The 24,804-nt window shown below is 41.8% G+C and overlaps 1 long non-coding RNA gene across 1 annotated transcript in view; it reads right to left on the reverse strand.

The window, feature by feature from the left end:
* LOC122222721 overlaps positions 1-24,804 on the reverse strand; it is a 153,603-nt gene that overhangs the window by 126,556 nt on the left and 2,243 nt on the right. Inside the window, exons 2-3 of the long non-coding RNA XR_006203818.1 lie at positions 24,602-24,670; positions 19,215-19,288 (exon numbers count right to left, since the gene is read on the reverse strand). This is a non-coding gene — a long non-coding RNA (uncharacterized LOC122222721). The remainder of the gene's footprint in view (positions 1-19,214; positions 19,289-24,601; positions 24,671-24,804) is intronic.

The raw sequence follows: 24,804 nt of genomic DNA on the forward strand, positions 1-24,804 counted from the left end.
GTCCAACTTCGGTTCCGGTCGTGATCTCACAGTCGAGTTTGAGCCCCCTGTGTGGGGCTCTCTGCTGTCAGTGTGGAGCCCGCTTTGGATCGTCTGTCCTCCTCTCTCTCTCTGCACCTCCTCTACCTGTGAGCTCTCTCTCTCTCTCTCAAAAATAAGTATTTTTTTAAAATCACTTAAAAAAAAAGAGTAATAGGAGTTACACTAGGAGTTGAGAAGTGTTAAAGGAAAAACAGAAGAAAAGAGAAAAACAGTCTCTCACTTTCCACTCAACAACAGTGTAGGGGAAGAATTACAAAATGAGGACTTTATCTCTAGACTCTTCACTTCATCCATACAAAATACCATCAATTTGCCACCTGAGGGAGTGCGCAGGCTGAAATCCACAGAATCCATAATGGAACCTATGATGATTTCAAATATAAGGATTCAAAATGATACGTCACAGGTTTTACTTATCATGCAAATGTTCCGATTTCATGTTCCTTTAATTCTTTGAAAAAGGGAGAAAAGCAAGCCTTCAAAGAATAACTGATCAGAAGTAAGCATCACTTTAAAAAAAGCTTTCATTCTATTTGATAAAATAATTTTCCTAAATATGGGGGGTGGAGGGGAGGAAATACCCTGGAGGGTGCAAATTAGACAGAAATTTTCTATACAGATAAAACTAGGAAAATAGGGTGTAACAATAACAAGGACAGTGGATCACATAACCAGAAAAGGAAAGGTTCCCAGCAACCCCTGCACTGTTGAGAGGAAAATGCTATTCCACATACTCCCTTCCTCTCTGGCCCAACCTCAAGGAGAGCTCTGTTAGCATGGGCACCACAGAGCCTCATTCTTCATGTGGAGGAGGTAACCTCCCTTCCTCAGCTCCCCTCTCTACAGACAGGTCTGACACAACTGATGGTGCTGGAGGAGGAAGAAATCATGGAGGTGAACTAGGGAGAGGAGACTCTTGAACACCCTCCCTATTCTCTCTCCTTTTGGAGGAAAGCTGGATGTGCCTTCATTTGCTGTTGTAAAACCAAGTGGGATCCAGAATCTAGTAGTCACTACTTTGAGGCTAACTCAAGGCAGAGGGGTTGGAAGAGTCTAAGCTATGTTTCCCAGCCAAGACCTCAGGGGATTTACTTGTAACAGGGTTTGGGGCAGAAGCTTCAGAAATGAGGAGTACACATTTGGCCAGAATATCCCCAAAGCTGAGTCCCCATCTCTGCAGCAGGTAGCTGAATCAAAAGGAAACCCTCCCTCCCCCCACACCCCGCCGCTGCTGGAACTGAGGAAGAGAAAGAAAAATTCTTTGTACACTTTTCATGAAGTCCCAATTCATTTGTATGCCTTGTTAGGGATTAAGATGATTCCTGCTCATGCTTGCTGACGTACATCCAAGATTATCCTGCTAAATCTCCAGAAATGCCAACTAGGAAACAAATGACAATTGTTCTCTTAAAAGACCTTTGTTTGACTGTGTGGCTGTAATGGCCTGTTGGGCTCATTCAAGTGCCAGCCTGGAGACAACAATGCAAACAGGAAGAAAGCAAACCCCTGCAAAGCAATAGACAAGGGCCACTGCACGTCCAGCCCCACAAGCCCAGCGGCTGGCCTTTTACCTAATTGTTGAAGCAGGATGGCAGAACCAAGGGCAGGGTGGACAAGCACCGGAAGGCAGAGCCACAGCAATGCAAGGCCTCAGCACAGAACTGGGCAGAACGTTCCGCAATTGCTGCGGGTTGTGCCCAGAGCTGGATTCGGGGCTGCTGAGACAATCACAAGTCTTGGCAGAGGAGAACTGGAGGCAGCACGATGCCGAGGCCTCAAGGACGACCCGGGGCTTGTGCACACACATCCACGTAGCAGGAGGCCCAGGTCTGGCTGTCTAGCAACAACTGGTCATCTGAGCTTCCTCTTCCATCCCATACAGCCTTTCCCTTTCGAGGTTGTCCTCAGAGCTCGTTTCACCCCATTTCCCCTGAGGAAAATTTCTCAGGACGTGCTGGGGAGACAAGGAGAGATGGACCACGCTGCAATTTCCCTGCTGTCTAGCACATCACTTGCCTTGCCACAACCCCTGACTCCTGGCATGCCCCCCACCCCCCCCCAGCCCTGGAAGGGGATCCTGGACTCCTCTCTGAGCAGCCACGTGAGACCCCATGCTCCTTCCGGCTATGAGGGATGCTCAGGGCTTGGCCCTTGCTGTTTCCCATTTCTCACTGCCCTGATCAGTGTAGGAAGCCCTAAGGCACATGGCCAGTATTTTCCCATGAGCCAGGGAGAGGGTCTCCAATTTGAGGAAACTCTTACAGGTCTATCCATTTGTTTTTCTAGCCATCAGAGAACAAATCAAAGCACTTATTCAAAGAGATGTTGTATTTCACTGGTATTTGGGATCTCAATTTCTGTTCTACCAGTTTGGTTGTTTTTTTACCTTCTTATTTTGTAATGGAATAGATAAAATAAAAGGCAAAAAATATACATTCTTTATTTTAGCTACTGTATGTCCATTAAATCTGCTTAAAATCATCTGTTTTCATTATTGTACCAAGCCGATTGACAGGAAAGTGTCAGGAGGGAGAGCCAAAAGAAGCATAAGGGCTGATTTTTAAATATACAGCCTTTCTCTCACACAGGGCCGTGGGACCTGGCGGGACATCTGCCACAGGTCCACCACAGCCCTAGGGCAACACAAGAGAAAAGGTGGGGAGACAGCAATGCAATGAGAGTGTTTTACAATTCATCCTCCTAAGAGCACCAGGTTCTAAAGGAACTTGTTTTGCAAATGCCCTCAAGGATCCAGCTAGCATTAACTTAACAAAGTGCAGCAACAGGGGACAGGCTCCCTGAGGAAGGTCCAGAGTGGGAAGGTGGAGGTTTGGACCTCCTGGATCAGGCTGCTGCATTCACTCCCTCCAGCTGTGGAGTACAAGGAAGTTACTGAACTGCTCTAAGCTTTCACTTCCCTGTGCATAAAATGGGGACGATAATAACAACTATGGCTGAGCACATACTATGTGCCAGGCTCTGTTCTGACTCTTCCTATTTCAACTCATTAATCTCTATTAACAGTCCTAAGCCTTTCACCCATATTAACCCATCTGAGCTTCACAACAACCCTAGGAGGTAGGTTCTATATCCCCATTTTAGAGATAAGGAAACCGAGGCACAGAGAGATTAAGCACCTCGCTGAAAGATTGCCTGGCATCTAGTAAATACTCAACAAATGTTAGCTATTGTTGTTGGCATTAAGGATTTCACAGCCTTAAGCAGGTCAGGAGGAGATGCTGAGTGGATAAGGCAAGATCATATGCTACTTCGTCTCTTTTTAGCTTTATTCCTTAGTTCCCAGTTCTCACATAAGGGAGACATAAGCTGTTCTCACATAAGCTGTAAACCAGCTACCTTCTTACTAAGACTCTCCTATTTCTCAAGTGCACATATGCACACACACAAACGCACACATTTTCTCATATACACACACTCAAGCTCAACATATATGCCCACATCCTGCCGAGCCACAGACAACCTTTAGTTGGCTTGAGATTTAGGGAGATTTTGATTCGCCAAACACTGTATGTGGCTAGTTTAGCTTGATTCCTCTGTGTCCTAGGTGGCTTCGATGAGCAAACTCAAGAGTTCTTTTGACTTTAGAGGCTTTAGAAATACTCTCTGGGGTTTTCCTTAACCAGCTGATCTGTAGAAATAGTAAGACTTAACAACTACAGGAACCACCCAAGCTTTCGTCCAACACACCCCACTGCAGAAACTGCATGTGTTTCACCACTGTCCTTAGAGATGCCCACAATGCTCCTCGTCAGAGGCTGATAGGGTGGGCTCCTGGGCAAACTGCAGTATTTTCAGGCAAGGGAATTGACACTGGCTCAGAGCAGAACATCACACACAGATGTGTTTTAACGAGAGCAGGAGGAGCCCTTAACCAGATACCTGGTTAAGACCCATCATCATAAAAGTGACATCTTTGGGCTCGGAGAGCTTGAAGGAGCTTCCCAGAGGTCACACAACCAGAAGCGGCCTGGAGCTGAGATCTCTTTATCCAGCGTTTGGTTTTCTTTTCACTATACCTCACATTGGCTTCACCTACTTCACCAAAACGTACCTTTCTCCCTTTGTCCACTTAGCATTTTTCCACATGAAATAGAGGAGCCTTAAAATATGAGCCGAAGAAGGAAGGACAGAAGACAGGTCCATAATATTGTTAAAAAATGCTTGACCGTGATCTTAAGGAAAAGGCATTTTGATTCCTAAACTAAAAAGAAAAATGTCAAATCCCCAAAGCACAGATTCCAATAACCGTCTTTAATGAGAAAGTACAGAAATCACTCAGGTAATGAATGAAATCTCTCCAGAAGGTTCTTCATGAGCAGGCACACAACTTCAGTCCTTAAAAATTAAACCTTTATTTTGTGCTTGTGGCTCCTCTAACTGAACTCTTCCCAGATGGACTGCAGAGCCATGCATGCATGTGTCTGGACATTTAGGGATGGGGAGCAGGGCTTCACTTCCTGCACCATCTGGTTCGCCGTTCCCAGCTCCAGCCTAGATTCCCACTACAGCCGAGTAATCAGAAGAAATCAGAAGAACACCTCAGGGAAAAGAATCTAGGACTCAGACTTAACTTCCTCTAAGGAGGATCAAACACCGAAGACTGTTCCTTTTCAAGTTTTATTAATCCTGGTTCATAATTTCCACCACATCATTAGTCATTTCCTATTTCTGAAGGGCTGGCAGCAGTCGCCAAGGCATCAGGCAGTAAATGGCCAGATAACCATGCCACCTGTGTGCCGTATTGACAGTTACCCACAACCGCATCTGGGTGAGAGGCTAATGTGCTTTTTCTAAAAGGCAAGCCATTTAGAAGTGCAGCCCAGTTTTTGATCTCTTGCTAAATACTTTTATCCACATCGTCTCCCCATCTGGGCCTGGAAGTCATCATGTGACCTGCGGTACTTTGAAAAGAAGGCAGCAAGGCAACAACAGCCAATCTGCCACAACCCCCTGAGCAGCATGAGCTTTCGAACCCCTCCCAAGAAGGGGAGGCAATCCCTGTCTCTAGACAGGAGAACTCCAGGAGCTGAAGTGTAAGGAAAGAAGGGAAAGTGACAAGAATTATGTCCACAAGAACCCTTCTTACAAAGAGACAGATGAAATATAATTTATAAAGCACTTGAGAGCTGACCAATAAGACTAATTCCATGGGGGTTACACCCAGTTCACAATGACATGGAGGTAACCACATAGTCAAGTGGCTTCTCAATATCCTGACTCCCTAAGGTCAGAGGGTCTCTCCAATACAAAAGCCTTCATGAAACTCAGCACGTGACAGGCAGGCAGGGTTCTAGGGGAGCCCTATCTCTAATACGAACCTAGCAGTTCAGAGATACAGGCTTCAGTTCTGGGCACCAAAGAGAAGGCTAAGAAGGAAAAAAGGTACTTATCAGCTTTGTTGGCCAAGCCCCTGGCGAGAGGGGAGAGACCATCCAAACTGTCTGGAGAGCTATGGCCCATACTCGGAAAGCTCTGAGCCTGCGTTGCTGCCCCTGGCTGCTCCCATATGAAAGACTGCAAGGGAAATACAAATAAAGCTCATTTGGGGGATACTTTAATTTTTAAAAGGCTAAACCCTAATACCTAGCCGTTAAATAGCATTTCCATCTGGGTAATCCCAAGTACTTTGCCAAAAGTTGGGTAATCACATCCCTACTAAGTAAAAAGGGAAGTTCCCAAACTTAACTGCATCTCTCATGAAGGACAGAAAATTGAAGACGGAAAGTTAAGGAGGATGCATAACTTTTTCCCCGTTACCATTCAAAACAGAGAAGTGTTCTCCTCTTGGAGAATTGCAGCCTCGAGTGCCATTCTGAGTTTCAAAACTGAGCCAGGACAAGTGTTCATATGGGCAAACATTCCCTGCCCCCCACCTTCATCACCTTGTCTACCAGTGGCGGTGGTAAAAATGCAATTACACAGGGTGTAGTATCAACAACCATAGGAACAGGAGTGGAAAAGTTGAAGAAACCGAATCCTCTGTTCTTTTTTTTCTTATACTTAACACCAGTCCCTCCTGTTAGCAGTCTCAAGGAATAAAAAGCATCAAAACACATCCCTTTACATATTGAGGAGCCTGCTCTACACATCTGGCCTCTTCTGATACCCTGGGTACTTCTCAGAAATGACAAATATTCAAATTGGAGTTTCTCTTTTTAAGTACATACACACATACAGACTAACCTTACATGCATACATACAAACACTATCCCAGCCTTTGGATTTATTTTGAATCCTCAGATTCTATTCTGATTTCCCACCTCTGGATTTTATGTTGTAGTCAACAATCCATCTATTAGCCACTTGTCAAAGTATTAGGAGAAACTGCCTTTTCCTACCTTTTGATAATTGCCATGTCCCTCAACTTCAGAGTTTTACCCTGTAGGCTGATTTTCCTACCAAAGACTACTGAAAGTCTAAAATTTTCACTCACACCCGAGTAGAATCCCAGTGAAGAGCAGACTCGAAATTCCCTTTCTGTAACTGAATTCATTAAATTCTCACGAGTCCTGTAACTTCCCTGTTCATAGGTATTGAGGGCTAACTCTCCTGCCCAACTACTTAAACAGTAAATCTGCCTCATTGATACACCTTTCTGAGGAACTAAGCATTCTAGCTCTCTCAAAGAACCTAATCTGAACGAGTTTAGCACAACAAAAAGAACCATCTAACAGATCCTGAGATGCAGGACTTTTACTCACAAGGCCTCTGAATCCCTCTGCCAGAGTCACTAGGGCTATTTGCTCCCGTTTCCAAACCTCCTCCCAAGGCTCCCCCATCCTCACTGCAATTGCTGTGGTAGCTGAAACCAGCCTCGATTTTTATCTGCATGGCAACTTCATGCTCCCACAGGTTCCAAACTGATCAAGTGGCCTTCAAAAATGCCCCCCCCCCCCCCCCCCCCGCTTCTTAAAAAGGCTGAGCCAAGCTGTGTATGATCAAGACAGAAAACAATCCCTTATCATGTCGGAAGTAATACTTGCGGTTATCTAAAGCAACGGTAATCATATCATACACTTTATCTGTGACTGCCTTTTTCCTTCCAAGGGTAGGAATAGAAACTTCTCCTTCATAATGAGCACTATTGAAACTCCAGCAGGCAGACTCTGCTTTGGCAACATGCCATTCCCTAGCATAAGTGTGTAATCATCTCAAAAAATGTAACATGGCAGAGAACAGGTACAAGTACTTTCTGGAAATATTGTTTGTAAAGGGCCGGCTTGATAACAGGGATTGTTTGTGTTAGAGCCTTTTTGGCCTGTATGGTTAACAAGGACTTGCAGTTCTGGTGCCAGCTCAGTTAATCCAACAGGACTTTATGCAGGGTTTTAGGGGATAGGGTCCAGGAAACAATACAAGCCTTCTCCCTCACAAGTGCTGCTACACCATGAGAGAAAAGCACTCTGCTATTTAATCCGTCATACTTCCTTTTGATAGATATTGTGGCTGTCAGTGCACCACATCAAAACATTCGCTCATAACACAGCACTAGAAGAGTCTTTAAAATACAATTATCAAACAGCATCATTTATTGAAGATGACAATCCAACTGCAGTCTCAGACTCATCAGACAAGCAAACGCTGCACATGAGGTGCACACATCTGCTAGGGGCCCTCCAGGTCAAGCCCCCTGATAGGGAACTACCACCATCCCTAAGAACACATTTTCAGGAAAGCAGTCAAACACAGTTTCCTTTTGCAGGAGGGAGAAATCTCCATCTCCTCTTGTCAGATTGGAAACCTGGAGCACAGTGCCACAGAGTTTAGAAAATATCAGCCCAGAAGAATGAAGGACTGTGCATTTTGGTTTTCCTCGTGTTTCCCCCTTCCCCAGGGAACATGTCCCACGGCCCCTTGCCCTGTCCCACAGACTTGCCTCTCACTGCCATTGTGTCCCTGCTGCCCAACTGACTATGCAACACCAATGCAGCGCCAAGTGGTAAAATCAGCTCCCTTTGACTATAGTTTTATTTCTGTGAATTAATCTGCTAAGGTTGAAACAAAGTATTTGAATGCCTAAGACACTTGTGGCTATTTTTGTATCTCCTTTATAGGGCTACTATCTTTGCCTTTCTGTAATGTCAATGTATTACGAAAAGACATCATATACCATGCAAAGATAATCCAAAGTACGAGCTCTGCTTCAAAGGGATATACGCACAAAATGTATACAAATATGAGTTAAGCTAAAGCATAGAAACTGTAGTGAAAGCTACAGAGTGTTTCTGGAACATTTCTGCTCTATGTAGAAATTTTTCTATTAGATTTCTATTTACCTAATAAAAAATACTGTTTAACTTATGTAAGTGTTGATTATTAAATTACGTGCAAGTTTAGCAACCAGGCCATTGAAACACATAAAGAGCAGTTATTGAAAGGTAACCTTAAGCAGCTGTTGTCAACCTCCATTCAATAAATAAGAAGCAAAAAATTTAAAATACATCGAAAGATTAAATGAAAAGGAGAATTACTTGACAAGGAAAAATGGTAAATACTAAAATCTATAACAAGTGTCCTAAATGTCTATTCCCAGGAAGCTCTAAGTTTGGGCCGCCTTGGATCGTTTAAAAATGTTGTCGAAGTCGTAAGGAATTATTTTAGATTGCTTATTGTAGTCCCTTCCAGCAATACGGGACTTCAATCACCATATACACCTGCACATGGCTACCTGTCAGAGAGTTAGTTCACAGTCAGAAGCTAAACCTAGAGAATGGACTTGATAGCTTTAAGTTCCACATTCATAAATGAAATATACGCACTTTTCTCTAAACAACAAGATGGCTGTAATCACCACTCAGATTAAAAAGTGGCATAACAGACTGGTGAGGAAACACATTACCAATAAGATTTCTGATCTATAGAGAAAAACAAAAGGCAAAGGGGCCCCTGAAAATAAAAGTTATTTGTTCCTAAACCCTGCGTCTTTGCTTGGAGCTATTTCTTAAGAAAGAAACTGCTTCCTTCCCTAACCATATAAAACAATCCCTGAAGTTATTTATAGTGTTCATGGCCCGGAGGCATCACTCGGTTCCCCCACCACAAGCCCAACCATGTGTTACTATATTAAAAAATGTGAAAAAGTAATTATGGGGTATGGGAGCCAGTGTCTGCAGACACAACCTGCCAAAGAGGAAGTGACAGGAAACTTATGCTCCTCGTTGCCGCTCAAGCACTGCCCAGGCTCCAGGCTCAGAAGAGAGCAATCTGTTCCAAGAAATAAGAGAGGAGCCTGCCCTAGTGAATCAGAAATATCCCTGTTTCTGAATATACAGTAAACTGGTTTCCATTCCCAGGTCCCCTTAGTCAGTCAGACTTTCCAGTCATGTGGAGAGACCACTCACAGCATCCTCCCTCGGCAACTCGGCCAGCTGCCTGCCTCAGCTCCCTTCGGACCGAGTAGACTGGGACATGTAAGGCTCCGGACTTGGGTGAGAGTTGGGAGACCACTAAAACTGGCCCCTAAAGCACCATCCTGACCTCTCAGATCCTGATTTCTGCCACCTTGCTCTAAATCAGTTTCGTGGTTCCTCTCCCCACCTCCACCCTCGTTTCTTGCCCTCATGTAGGATGGGAAATTCCATCTAATACTCATTTCTGGACTGGCGTCCACACACTCACAACTCCCTCAGGTGTCCCCTTGGAAGATGGGCTCTGTCATCATTAGGATACCCGTGCTTTCTAGCTCTGAAGGCAGAGAGGAAAAAGTGTTCCAAGTATCTGTTCCAGGGAGCTGAAATTCATTTAGAGAGGAAAAGTCCACATTTCTGGTAGAAAGGCAGTGCTCCCAAGAGGCCTCAGCTTAGGAAACATTTATTGGGAGAAACTACATTTCCTCCCCAGGACCTCCATCTGAATCGGTCTAATCTCAGGAAAAAAGAGACCAGTGACAACTTTCACAAGAGAGCCTTGGAAAAATTGCTGCTATCTCAGGAAGGCTTCACTTGGAAATAAGTCATTGTTGCTATCTTTTTATCCAACTTGACTACCTAAATGCAGCACTACATAAACTTCCAAAGAAGCAAAAACTTACCCACACACAGTGTCTTCTAAAAATCAATTTACTGAAATCTCTTTCAAATACATTTTTAAAGAAAAGAAAGCCATAGATGACTGAGAATGCAGAGGGTAATGGATGTCAGGAAAATGTCCTCACTACCTCTTTAAAATAACTAAATAAATCAAATTAACATGTTTCTCTAGTAATATTCTGTGAGCCTGAAATATATTTTTATATTATAAACACACCAAGCTTGAGTTCCTAATTTACATTCTGCAATTCTAGAATGTGAGTAAATATTGGTTTCTAAATTCCCTAAAAGTCTTCCTTTCAAGTTTGTTTTTTGACTCTGGGCAATAGCATATATGTAGAATTTAAACAGGTTATCAACTGATACAGCTGGAAAGAAGACTTTAAAAATCAGAGAGAATATCCCTGTAAGTCTAATCCATGCAGCTTCCCACATTGAGAAACTGATTTACAACCTTCTGAGATGCCCTGTTAACCACCCTAAGATCTGTAGAGGAGCTTCAGTTATCTCATCCCAGTTTTTCCCTTTTATCTCTGCCTCCTAAAGCCCAGTTTCTTCACCACTGTAGTATCCACAGTGCCACCTGCTGGTTGTCACAAGTATCTCTATGGCTACCTGCTCTCCCTTCGGGGATTTGCTTAATTAAAGTCAATCAATGACAGCTAGAAAAGCCACAGGAACATACCCGTAAGAAATAATAAAACAATCTATGAGATGAGGAAGATACCAATTCACAGAAGGTTAGCATGACCCAACATGTTCTCCTGAGGCAAAGGCCTGGCTATTTTAAAGGCAGCCTTTAAAAGGTTAAACCTAGAATTTGCAAATTTGCTTCATGCAGGTTGGCAATAGGACTCCATGTGAGACTATCTTTTAGATTAGATGAAATGCCTCAAAAATTTTCAAGATTCTATACCTTCTTGTACCCACCAATCCTAGACTTCTACTTCTCCCCTTTCTTAGATAAGTATCTTCTGCTTTTAAAAGATAGGAAATTTGCCATCATAATTGGTTAGATAGGAATAAAAGCTTGAACCCAATTCCTGACTTTGATTCATAGCAGTTCCATCTCCATCAAAAGTTACAGCGCCTGCCCTCATTCTGGAATCTGTGAGCCATCCACATAAATGACAGGGGCCAAAGTACCTGCAGGCATGTGTGAATACAAAGCCCCCCTCCCTTATTCAACCTTTAGATGGTTCAACTATTTACCATGTGTCCACAATCTGCCATTTGCATCTCAGGCCTTAGCCAGGCAAAAGATAAGAGAGGATGACCTTTAGCACCCACAACTAATGAATATGAATGAGGTCATGCTTACAAGCTCAACTCGGGGGACAAAGTAACACACAGGGAAAACATTTTTTGTTTAAAGGCTCCTGACAAGCATTAGCTAGTCAAGTTTCCTAATAATCCCTTAGAGTCTAGACTGGCAAAGGATCATTATTCCTCCAGCAGGTCGGCAAAAGAAGATACCCAAAGGTTACCATTTCAACATCATTCTATGTCATCAATATCCTGAAATCACGTTGGAAAAAAAGGTGCTGAAAGATGCTTCTCACTGACTGTAAATGCAAAGCAAGAAATATGCCCAAATCGGGAGGCAGCGAAACCTTGGAAGAGTCCTGAACCAGCCATTATTTGTTAATGATTTTATCAGAGCAAACAATTTAGAAATGTAGATCTCTACGTAAAGAAAAAACAGCTGCAAGATTTAGAGTGCAACTGAGTAATAATTTTAAAGAAAAGAAATTTCTGTATTTATCAGTTGAGGATTTATTTGGAGAGGTGGTTGGTTTCTTTCTCCCTACTCCTTCCTAATTAAAGTCTACACATGGAAACTACAGATAGAGGATAAATATCACAAATGTGATCTTCAGCCTTGAACTCTGGCATAGTATTCCATTTGAATTTTGTTTGCATTTGCTTTGCTCTTTTTAAAAGTATAAACTGGACCCTTACATTTCCCGGTCTTCTACCAAATTCAGGAACTATCACATTTTCTTTTTTCTTTTTTTACTTTCTAAATCTATAAACTTCAAAATATTTCTATAAACTTCAAAATATTTGCCAAGTTGGCAAAGCTCCAATCAGCCCTTCACCGCTGCAATTAAAGTGATTTTCCATCTGAACATAACCCTGACAAGTGAGACATTATAAAAGCTCCCTCACTGAGCATATTTTTATGTTCATCACAGATATGTATTCATCCTCACAATATTCAGATTATTCTAGGAACTGTGAGTCAATGTAACAGCAGTGGTCACTATCTAAAAGAGAAGTTGAATTCAGGATCCCCCTTTGAAAGCAAGCAATACCTAGAAAGGAAAAGAGAGAAGCACTCTTTTATTTCTTTTAAAGTTGATATTACATAAAACAAATGAAACCCACGGTAGAGCCAGACAAAGTCAAACCATATATTCAACTTTGAGGAGACGGTACAGCAGGGAATGCTGTGTTACAAAGCATTATTCTTATGTCATCACCGCTTCCAGAAAAACGCTCGAAGCTCCACCTTAATACAGGATTCACTTCTCAGCTGAGGAGGACCTTAGGAACAGTACACTTAGCACTCAGCAGTTATTTGACCTATTTTACTAATGTGTTTGGGAAAGAGGTTAATTAACAGTGGATGGCTATATCCTTAAGCTTAATTTTTCCAACAGCCCTGCTCATAAAAGGAAAAATTGAGTATGTATTGAAGGAAGCAAGCAATTAAGTTGCACAAATAGTGAGCTCATTGAACTGCAGCTGACTTCTATCATGTCAAAGAACAACTAAACACAGAAGCAATAAAAAGATTGTTGCCACGACCACCACTGAGAACCGACTGGCAATAAAGATGAACAACTTCCTACTTGAAGATTACTTGATTAAAGCTCTTTAGAAACCAAATGTTACACATAGGCATAAATGGAGCAAAATATTTTAATGCGTGTTTGGCAGGTTCAGAAACATTTTATAGTCAATTTTAAATGAAGGTTTATACAACAACAGTAAACTCCACTTAAAACAGACTTTCCAACTGCTGTTCTTGCAAGCAAGTTGCTGTGTTCCTGGGGAAATCTTGAACTGTACTGTGGGATAAAAGTCCCATACCTAACAGAGTAAGGGGAGGGCCATGGGGAGTGGAATTCCACAGGACCGGGTCCTCTGAAACTAAACCCAAGAGCAGAGTTAGAGAAGCTCATTCAGATGGCTGTGACCCTTGAAGGCAAGTAAACAGACTCCCTGTAGCAATAACCAGGAAATCTCTCTCTCCCCAGCAACACTCCGCTCCCCTGCCCACCTCCCAAAGCTCCGAAAGGTCAAGTTTTAGCCCAAGCTGCCCTTCAAAGAAGTGTACTCACATCTAGGAGTTGGATACAGGTTGGCATCAGAACTGGCTCCCAGGACTATCAGTGTCGGCGAGGTGGGACAGGCATGATTTGACAAGGAAAATGTGTCTGACAGAGGATTCAGCTCTCAACTTACAAGTGTCTATGGACATGTCTGGAGAATATCAGCCTCTTTGAGGGCTAGACCCCAGCACTTGCCTGCTGCCTTTAGGGGGAATACAATGAAGAATTATAAAAGACGAAAAGGATGAGGATTTTGCCACAACAGTTGCTTATAAGCTAAGATTAAAAAAAAAAAAAAATAAGCTGCCCTTTGCATTGGTGCCCTTGAACCCACTACTGTGGAGAATTAAAGCCAGTCGGTCTATAGAAATAAGGCAGTCTGCCACCTCATCTCTATCCTTTCCCCCACTGTTAGTCCATCTCTAGAATACTGAGGAGAGTGGACACTGTGCTTTTCTTCTGAACATTTCTCCCCAATTGGGCTTAAAGTGATCAGGGCCTTGAGATTACGATGAGCGGTTCTCCCCCTTGCCCGGCTCCAGCCCTCTCCTCCCTCACTCAGAAACTGTGCAGTGAGCCCCTCTGGAGCTCTTTTTGTTTCACACAGCACCCTTCAATATGCTGGGTAGATAGTAAGTGTTTAATACATGCTTTGGGGTTAGAATCAGCAGGAAAGGCTTATATTTTTGGAATCGAAACTAGAGAAGCAATTTTGTGCCACACCTTGAAAAAAAAAAAGCATAACGTTCTTGATTTTCTTGGATGGAAAATGGGAGCTAAAATGGCCTGTAGAAATTAAGCACATAAAGCACATGGTACCTTAACTTCACAATCCAGTTAGATATGTCCACTCTTTACACACTATTTTCTAGAGATTCGGAGCTGAATTTGCTGCCAGGGATTTTTAAATGCTTGGTTTGGGGAATTCTAACTGCAAACCAAATTCATACTGCAAACTTTGGAAGAGATTTATTGATGAAAAGTAGATATTTGTAATTTTAGTAACACTCTTCCTCACCACTTTTCAAGAGGACTGGTCACTGGATATGTGGCATGCAAAACTAACAAAGAAATAAGTTAGGAAGGAGTTTGAATATTTATATAAATTATATTTCATATGCGGGAAGAAAGCTCAGTGGTACAACCCCTTCCTTCTGTTTCAGTGTCTCCAACTTAAAGCCTTTCATGGGCTTTGTTTTGTTTGTTCAAGTTTATTTATTTATTCTAAGAGAGAGAGAGTGTGAGGGAGAGGGGCACAGAGAGAAGGAGAAACAGAATCCAAGCAGGCTCCACACTGTCAGCGCACCACCCGATGTGGGGCTCAGACTCACAAACTGTGAGATCATGACCTGAGCCAAAGTCAAGAGGCAGATATTTAACCAACTGAGCCACTCAGGTGTCCCCTTGCATGGGCTCTGAACTCCAGGTACTCCACTAAGACATTCTAACCCTGTGCACTAAAATTCTGGAGATGGAATGATTTGTACAGCACAGAAAGGGGGGTGGAAAAAGAAAGTAACAACAGTTCAGAGATGGGAACAGTCTGCTCCCTGGACACCCCTCCAGGCTTAGGTTCACTATCCAATCTCCAAAGTCCAAGACTCTCAGTCCCCCCATGTTAAGAGAACAAGAAAAATGCCTAGGAAGGCCCACGGTTTCCTTCCACATCAAGGAGAGGAAGCAGCAGAGGTAGCAGACGCCCATGTGCAGCCATCACTTCCTCGGGGGCTGGTGTCCATTTCCACCCACTGGGATGGAGTCTGGCAGCTTCATAACCGGCAAGAGATACATAATCCAAGAAACCATTTTGGCTCCAATTCTAGCCTTATGAAGGCCAGTTCTGTCTAACTCTGACTCCTTATAAGCATTAGTAAGGATTTCAAACTGCCTCATCCTCAAGAGTATGGCCAGAGAAAGACGAGTTGAGCAAAGCTCAAGATACTCTTCAGAAATACCTTGAGATTAGAAAAATCTTGAGATTATATAAAATAGAAATACATTCAGACATGATAGAGAGAAAATATACCTTTTCTTCTCCTCCCTTGAGTAGTCAGAGAGTGTCAAATCAAAAAGCAAAATAGGGTGTAAATCTAATAATAGAATCTAGAGCAAATGGCTATAAGAAGCTTGTTCCTCAAGAAACAAGAGAAACCGTGTGTCTAATCAAAGTGTATTTAAAATGTCAATTTAAGGGGTGCCTGGGTGGCTCAGTCAGTTAAGCGTCCGACTTCGGCTCAGGTCATGATCTCAAGGCCCGTGAGTTCGAGCCCCGCGTCGGGCTCTGTGCTGACCGCTCGGAGCCTGGAGTCTGTTTCGGATTCTGTGTCTCCTTCTCTCTCTGACCCTCCCCTGCTCATGCTCTGTCTCTCCCTGTCTCAAAAATAAATAAATGTTAAAAAAAAAATTTTTTTTTAAATAAAAAAAAAATGTCAATTTAAGCACTTATTGTTTTCCCCTCCAGCCTTCCTCTCTTAAATTTGCTTATCTCAGTTCATGGTTTCTCCATTTACTAACCACCCTAACGTAGGAATTTCAGTCATTTATGTATCATCCCACCACATTCAATTCTAGACTCAGTATGTCTCTTGGGTTCTTTTCTTACTTCTGCTTCTACTATTACTGTCCTACATCATGTCATCTATACCTGGATTACTATAATAGCCCTCCAATGAGTCCCCCTTCACCACTTGCTTTCTCTATTCCAAGTTATTTTTCACATCCCCGGCAGTTACCTTCCTAAGGTACTGTTATAATTGTGGTGCACTCTCTCAGTCCAAAAGCTTTTACTAGTTTTCTGGTTTTTTCTTTTCTTTTTTTTTTTTTTTTAGAATTAAGTCCAAATGTCCTAGCATAGCATTCAAGGGGACTAATAAATAGAAAGTGTTCTGTATTTCAAAACTTACCTGCCATTTCTCCTCACACACAGCCCAGAACAGATTCATCTCCTTTTCTGAATCATGTCATGGACTTCTGCACTTCTAAAACTTTGCACTTTTCCTCTAGCTTCATCTATTCAAAGCCTGCTTCTGCTCTAAAGACCAAATCAAACATTACCACCTCTAGGAAGCCCTACCCAATTCCAAGACAAAATAAATCACTCACTCCTCAGAGTACATATAACACTTTATTTAGCCCTTTATGACAATATGACTTGTATTCATTATTGTGGAATTTTCCATCTCCTCCTAAAGGACAGAGACAATAGTTAAACCCTCTAAAGATGGTCTTGGATGCCTAACATAATACCTTAAATAAGGTAGACATTTCATGAATTGACCAGTATAAGAATTACTCATTTTCACTAAAATCTGAACCATGGATAAAAGACCAAGCCAAGAATCACAATCAAGGAAGACTTCAAGGAAGAAAGGAACCTCAGTTAAAAGCTACTCAAACTGAGGTGCATGAATAAGTCTTTCATAAAAGAATAGATATAGCCTAATCCATTGCTTCTCAACATTTTCATATTCACACATTCTTGCAAAGGGTTTGACTATGGTTGAGAACTGCCCTGACCAAATGGGGAGACTACCTCTTTTTCAGTAGTAGAGACTTAAATCTGCATTTAAAAGGGTTAAATCAAGGCTCAACAGATAAACAGCACAATAAAACATCTTATATATATATATACATATATATATATATGTATATATATATACACAAATCATATATATATATCACATATATATATTTATATATATATAAATCAAATAAATATACAACATGTAGATCTACACATCTAAGATACTGTTTCATTTAAACATCTCTACACACACAGATCTAATGATGTCTTAATAAAACAAATATTGGGGTGCCTGGGTGGCTCAGTCGGTTAAGCGTCTGACTTCACCTCAGGTGGCGATCTCGCGGCCCGCGGGTTCGAGCCCCGCGTCGGGCTCTGGGCTGATGGCTCAGAGCCTGGAGCCTGCTTCTGATTCTGTGTCTCCCTCTCTCTCTGCCCCTCCCCCATTCATGCTGTGTCTCTCTCTGTCTCAAAAATAAATAAACGTTAAAAAAATTTTTTTTAAATAAATTAAAAAAATAAAACAAATATTTAGTTCACATTTTTGCCATCATTCCAAAAAGGGAAAAAAGCCAAGAACTAAAACCATCTCCTTAGCCTTATTGGCATTAAGTAATCAAATTCCCTGCTACTCAGAAATCCAAGACAGGCTTATTGCAGTTCTCATTCTCGCCTGGAATGAAAAAATGAACTCAAACTTCCAAAAGAAAACCATAATTTTCCAACATCTTCTCATAGAGTCTTGCCTCTCCCCTGAAACTTTTGAGTCAACTCTTCCTGAGATGAATCACGTTAAGAAATGAATCTCTTAATTGCACTGTATAAGCTAAACAGTAAGCCATGACCTCATCACCCTGGATGTAATAAAAGGGCAGAGACACTCAGGCATTTCAACAACATCTTAATTCCTGCACTGTTCTGGTTTATTATAAAGCAGGCCTGTGTGCAGGAAGACATTTTTAAAAATGCTTTTATCTCCATTTTGCATGTTAGCAGATCTCATGGTCTCATCTCTCTGCAGACAGAGGTCTGAACTGGGCAGAAGCTAAAGCAGGCAGGCCAATGAATTCACCTGAGAAAAAAAGAAAGCCAGTCTTGGAAATGACACAAGTAGTCAAGATGAGCCAAGAGAAGAAGGACCTCAACCTACACCATTACTCCCCAGACTCCAGCCCAAAACACACAAACAAAACCTGGAACTGAAAAAATATCTGAATGTCACAGCCAAACTAGAGAAAAAGCAATAGGAAGCCAGAGAAGAAATGGGGGAGAAACATGATACTACATCCTTTGGCTGGCATATCACTTTCTGACCCTTGATTTACCATGAAGTCCTTCTTCTGATGATTATAGTATCGTTCTTTTTTTTTTTTAAGTTTATTTATTTATTTTGAGAGAGAGAGAAAGAGAGAGTGCACATGTGTGCCTGATTGGGGGAAGAGCAGAGGGAGGAAGAGAGAGAGAATCCCAGGCAGGCTCCGCGCTGTCAGTGTAGAGCTCGACATGGGGCTCAAACTCATGAACTGTGAGATCATGACCTGAACAGAAACCAAGAGTCTGATGCTTAACCTACTGAGCCACCCAGGTGCCTCTACAGTAGCATTCTTATTTTGCTAGAAGTAGCATTGGGAAGCTCCCATCTGTATATGCAGACCTCTACAGAGTGCAACCCATATAAGCACAAATGTCTGCCTACTCTGGACCTGGTACCAATGAAAAATTCCTAAAATAATGGTCCAATGAGAGAAATAAATCATTTGGATACTTTTGCAAGAAAGTTCATCTTTGTGTATGGAAGAAAATGTATTTGTACCACAATCTATCAGTAACTCCAAATATAGATATTTCAACAAGAGTTAGCACTTTAGCCTGTCAAATCACACATACACACACACACAAATGCATTTAACTTGTTTAGGAGGATAGAAATTGGCCCCAGCATACAGAGGAGGTACTGAGAGGTACAGCCACCGGCAGAATTCTGAGTATCAATAATTCCATAGGCGCAACCACCACTGACCAGGAGTGAATATTCTTTCTTTGCGTCCTTTCCTAGCCATACACATCTATTGTTCCACGTGTTGTTAGATGGTGCTACTGTTTGCAAACGTTTGTGGGCTTGCTGTTTAGCATTCCGCTGCTTACCACTGTCGGAGTACTGACCAATGGGCATTCTGTTCTGAATGCCCATTTAAAACTGAGCCTTCACCTTTAGACTGGGTGCCTGGGAGAAAGCAGCAAAGTTAAAAAGAAACTTACCTGGAGGCACCCAGCCCTGAGTTCACGGCGCCACTCATACTGTATCCCACAGAGCAGAACTTCAGTTTCACCATCTGTAAAAAAGGGAATAGTCACTTTACTTGAATTCTGAGACTCGGTAGCTTATGAAGCAGTGACTTACCAAAAGTGCAGCCAATCCTACAGACAGATACTTTGGTAAAAATTAGGCATCTATGTTGTGAAAACTTCCAGAAAGAGTTGAGATTGTTGGCAGAGACCAAGAAGATTTTGCCTCATAATCAAGATTAAATCTCTTTCTATGACTGTCAACATTAAGTTGACAAAACGACAGTGTTTATGATATGACCCTGACATTACTAAAATTAAGACGGTGCTTTGCTCTAATCAACTGTGACATACACTATTTTCAATAATGGCCTTTCTGCAAAAAGGAGAGATGGGAAATAAAGCCTATTGTAAAACTCTTTTCTCCAAGTACCTTGAAACAGCTCTTTCTAGGAACAGTCTGGCATCTTCACAAGATAATAGCATTGTCTCAATTCCAAAGTTAAGGAAGACAATACCCCAAGCTCCACGAAGTTGGTAAAGTTATGATATATGTCATTTAACAAAAGCATTGACCCTGGGGCAACATAAATACGTGAAGCTTTCCTTTCTTCCTCTCTTTGCTCAAAGACAGCACAAGGAAAGGAGGAAAGGAGGAAAGGAGGAAAGGAGGAAAGGTTCCCTTCCTGATATAGAAGTTCCTCTTTACAAAGTAGGAATGAGGAAAAGCACGCGCACTGGTACAATTTCCAAGACATTTCATGATTCCTTAAGTAGAAAAGAGTATGTTCAGAATATTTCAAAACAAAACAGAACAATAACAAAAAAAAAAGTTGAACTTAATTTATGTATAACATTGGCTGGTGCTTCTAGAGGTATGGAGGAATGCAGAAGTGAAAAAAAGAGTCTAAGTACTCAAGACCATGATAATTGTCCGTGAACTTACTAGTCCAGGATGTTTTCTCATCAAACTTTCAGTACAGAAGAAAACTATACGCATATAAGGCATCTCGGACCGAGATACTCTTGTTTCTCTTTCGTTTTCACTGTTTACAAAGTGACCTTGAGCAGCCCTCGTTTATCTTTACTGCTGTTTGCTGACTTGTGGTGTTTAGATCAAGTTTTGATACTTGTGTCTTTAGATGGCCACGAAAACGCAGCTGGTCCAGAGGCCAGCTGGAGGGAGAAATTGCAGGGCTTATCAAGTCATCCGAGGGGCCTTGTTGTGCTCATCCTTTGTAAACAATAAGACATGTCAGCATCCCTGGTTGCTGTCATTGCTGACAGTTCTCTAAAGACCAGCAAGTGTTGAATTCTTTAAAGTCGGATTGTGCCCAGTGAGAGAAACGATAGCGTGAGATGAGGGGGACTTCATGGATATCTGAGTACCTTGGGAAAAGAGAGGAGTTGAGGCTCTTCACTCAGCAACCTAATGAAAACTAGACAAATAGTCTTGCATTTAATATATAGTTTCCACCAATTCATGCTTCTTTTGTTAGGAACAATTCCACCCTCTATATGGAAAAGAGACAGAAATAAAGAAATAATTTCTCATTGACAAAGGAGCTTCAGGTAAAGCAATGCTTATGAAAGGCAAAGAAAGGATAAGAAATTGAGTTTTTATTGGTAAATTTCCATTGCACAACCATTTTATTGCTTGAACTTCATAGACCCCAAAAGTTTATGTCCTTGAACAAGTAATCAAATGCAAAAGGACAGAACTAAATAATCCATCTGGGATAGCCAGGGCTGTATGCAAAACACAAGGAATAAAATACAAGTCTTGAAGGAATATAAATGAGAAATTGTGGCAAAGAAGGGAAGGACCTGAAAATAAGTTATTAAAGCAGTATCTAGTGCTTAAAGAATAATGAACTTTACATGCTTCCCTGTAAAATCCTTAAAGGTATCTTTTGAACAAAGATCTATGTGCATAAGTTAATTATATCACACACAAAAAAGCCCAACTCATAACATTACTCAACCTTTCTAACATCAGATTTTTAAAATGTATAAAATGAAGATTAAATTCTTTTCATGGAAACGGATAACACTTGTTGAAGTAGAACAAAACCTACATGAGGTGTCAAAATTCCATTATTACAGCAACTGGTAATGTGTTATATTCAAGACTAATTTTGCCATGACATTTAAGTTACAGATTTTGAGGTTAATAATGTTTCAGAGGAAAGAAAATTTCCAGTGTTTCTATTTTATTTTTTCTAGGAAGACTTCCTAAAAGCATTTGCGCCGTTAAATGGTCTAAAAAGTCTGCAACAACAAAATGTCTCAGAGGCACCTGTATATTAGGATCCAAATCTTTGAGAAGAATCATCCTTTCAATATCAAGTTCATCCCTGAAATAAGGATCATCTCCATAAACAAGGCCAGAGCCTAAGATTCCACTAACAGTATAGTTTTTAACTTGGACTATCACTTGTTGCCTATATTATAAACATCTATTTGATGGCACAAAGTCATGGATTATTCTTTCCAAGTTTGTTCTTTTATCTTCTTGCTGGAGACAGCCAGGCCACATCTTATATAGCTACAGGTTAAGCATTGAGCCTGAGAGTCCATCTGAATCATAAAATGCAGAGAGCAATTTAAGAAAAAAATTTTGCAAATTTCTATTAACTAAGTAAAGTCACCCCTGTTTACCTAATTTTCCTACAAGCAGAAAAACCAAAGGCCTATTGGCATGGCCTAGACAGACACTGCTAAGCAGCTTTCCAAAGAGCAAATGGTCAAAATAAAATAAAATGAAAAAGATTTGCCTGTCATGGGAGTTGGTCAATAAAATGCAACAGTGTTTATTACAACATTTAAAGTCTGTGATTAAGAACACCAAAAGGCCTAAACTAGAAAGGTTTTCAGCCTGTAATTTCCCTGCAGTCCTGGCCTGTACTTCCTTATGAGTTAGCTCAGCAGGGCTTTTTTTCCATGTCCATCATCAGCTTGTAATTATTGCCATTCTCAAAGCTATGCCAGATGGGTCTTTAGAAGCAGGCATGCAGCTTGTTTATGAGAGAAAGAGCTGTAATATTACTCTACACAGAGACCTATCTGGTCCTACTCAAAGAGCCCTGCTCCTCCCTCCCCGCCCCCCAAACCCACCCCCACTACTATTCTGTCTTCCTCCCCTAGACAGCCCTCTCTGTTTCAGCTCCCTGTCCCAGCTGAATGGCCTGGTGAAGGGCTGGGACCATGGGAGCCAAGAGATATCTGTATCTTAAAGCATTTGGCCTAATCGGCACCTTTCACCATTCCCATATGGAAATGAGGCCAACACCCAAGGGAAAAACGAACTGCGGACTCTTTCCCCTACATACCCTTGTGCAGAGGCTTTATTCGAAACACCCGAGCTGCGCGGCTACTTTTCAGAACACGTATCTCCCTAGATACCACAACAGTGCCTTCCATTTCTCTTTTCTGGGAATTCCTCACTGGGGAGAAGAGAAATTCCCGGCAAGATTCTCAAGGACAAACCTTGACTCATTTTGTTGTAAGAAGGTTGAGGTCAAGGAGCTGGGCAAAGCAACACAGGCAAAGGCAAAAAGCACCTAACCGGGGGTTCATCGGGTGATAGGCCTGGGGTGTTAGGTATCCCAGAGGGCCAAGCAGAGCTTCAATCAGCAGTTAATGAGGCAAGACCTGCAACAGATAGCCACTTTTAACTTACAAAAGCTTTTAGATGTCTCTGTTTACTTTGATCCATTTCAGTTCATTTGAGCCTGGTTAGGGTGCATTTTACTTTTTTTTTTTTTCTCTCGTTAGATAAACCCTCTGCTCCCACCCCATTCCTACCCCACCTCCCAAACAATAGTATCATTTACCAACTTAATACTTAAGTTTTGAGATCTTCTGTCAAGGTCGGCAACAATTATATAAAAAACAAGGAGAGAACCACCGGTCTGCCTGTGGAATGGTCATTTCAGAATCCCATCAGTGAAAGATAAGTGGAAAGGAGGACGGGACAGGAACGGCTGCATTTTCAGGCAGATTTAGTTATTTGTTTCTGATTAGGTGAAGTACACGTTCTTTTATCTCTTGTTATTTTACCCATGTGATGACCAGAGAGCTTTCTTTGTTAAAATGTTTCAGAGCGGATAAAACTAATTTACTGCAGTGTGAAACAATCCTGAAAGAAACTGTACCTGATGGTCACAGACGGGAAAGTCACTTTAACTGGCCATCGTTCCCAGGCCCTGGGGCTGGGGCTGGGGCTGGGGCTGGGGCTGGAATTCCCAAATCCGAGGCAGAAAGCGCTCCTGTACCGATGGATTTGCACGTGGGTCCCACTCTTAACGGGAATACTCTGGTGTAATGAGCTTTTAATTAGGTCGGCTTGGTGCTTGACCCCCAACTGTACCGCGGGCCCGCGTCTAAATGACACCTCTCCACCGACAGGAGCCGCCGAAGGCCCTGGAATCCTTCCCAGCATGGCTTGGGCGACCTCTATCCCGACAGGCCCCTGACCACCCATCTTCCCAGCATGCCCTGGGGCCCCTGCTGCGACCTTGACCTTTTCTGTCTTGTTTATAGCCCTTGATGTACGCTATTTCCTTTCTCTCTCTCTCACTCCTGTGCCACTTCCCAATACACCTTTTCTTGTTCAGAATATTACATTTGAAGCAGGTGTATATTTAAAAAAAAAAATAAATAAACCTCTGGTCAGCTAGCCAGCAAAATTAACAAATACACGTGGGCAAGTCTGGTTGGGCATATGTATTGCTCAAAAATACACTTTTCTCAAGTGAACCATATTCCTATTCTCCACTCCCCACCCTAGTCCTGACTTACACATTTCCAGGAAGTATTATGAAGATATAAAAACTAGTGGAAGGAACAGGATGAAATCTTTCTGCACTGCTACCCTCAAATAAATTGCAACTACTCTGAAATGTTCTTGAAATCCTGTCCAGTGAAGACCCCAAGGAACCATCAGGGAAGTAGAAGCGAGAAAACCCAATTTCTATTTTGAGTCCTTCTTGTTGGAAAAGGAAGGACTAAGTATCCAACATTAAGCTAATTTTATCTCCCAGGAAGGGTCTTAGGCACTGAAGGTGACTTATCTGTAGATCTCACATTGGGACCTCAAGCCTAATGATTTACATTTATTTTGCTCTTTACCAAGTCTTTAAAATGAAATTTAGGTTAGTTTATCACTGAAAAATACTGAACTCTTTGGTTAAGAGGCATTAAGTTCAGAGAAAACAAGTGCAGACATCTTAAACTGTATTCATGAAGACAACAATAATAGTAACAGCTAATATTTATTCAATGCTTGTTAAGGGACAGCTGCTTTAAATGCTTTAAGATTCTGCATAATTCATAAAATGTTTAACGTGCAAGCTTACCTAATTCTTGCAGTTAATGACGGTGGCAGTTGCTAAGCTGTAGGCCAAGTTATTCCTTTCATTCATGGTCTAGAGAGAGATGACACGGGCATGTTGAGTCACTCAAAACAGGCTCAAACCACCCCAAGGAGTTTGCCTGATGAAAGGTTTTCTTTTCCTTCAAAGCCACTTCCTGTGTCACATGACCTGTATCACTCCAAAGA

The sequence above is a fragment of the Panthera leo genome, chromosome B3 (genome assembly GCF_018350215.1).
Source record: "Panthera leo isolate Ple1 chromosome B3, P.leo_Ple1_pat1.1, whole genome shotgun sequence".
Classification (NCBI taxonomy): Eukaryota; Metazoa; Chordata; class Mammalia; order Carnivora; family Felidae; genus Panthera; species Panthera leo.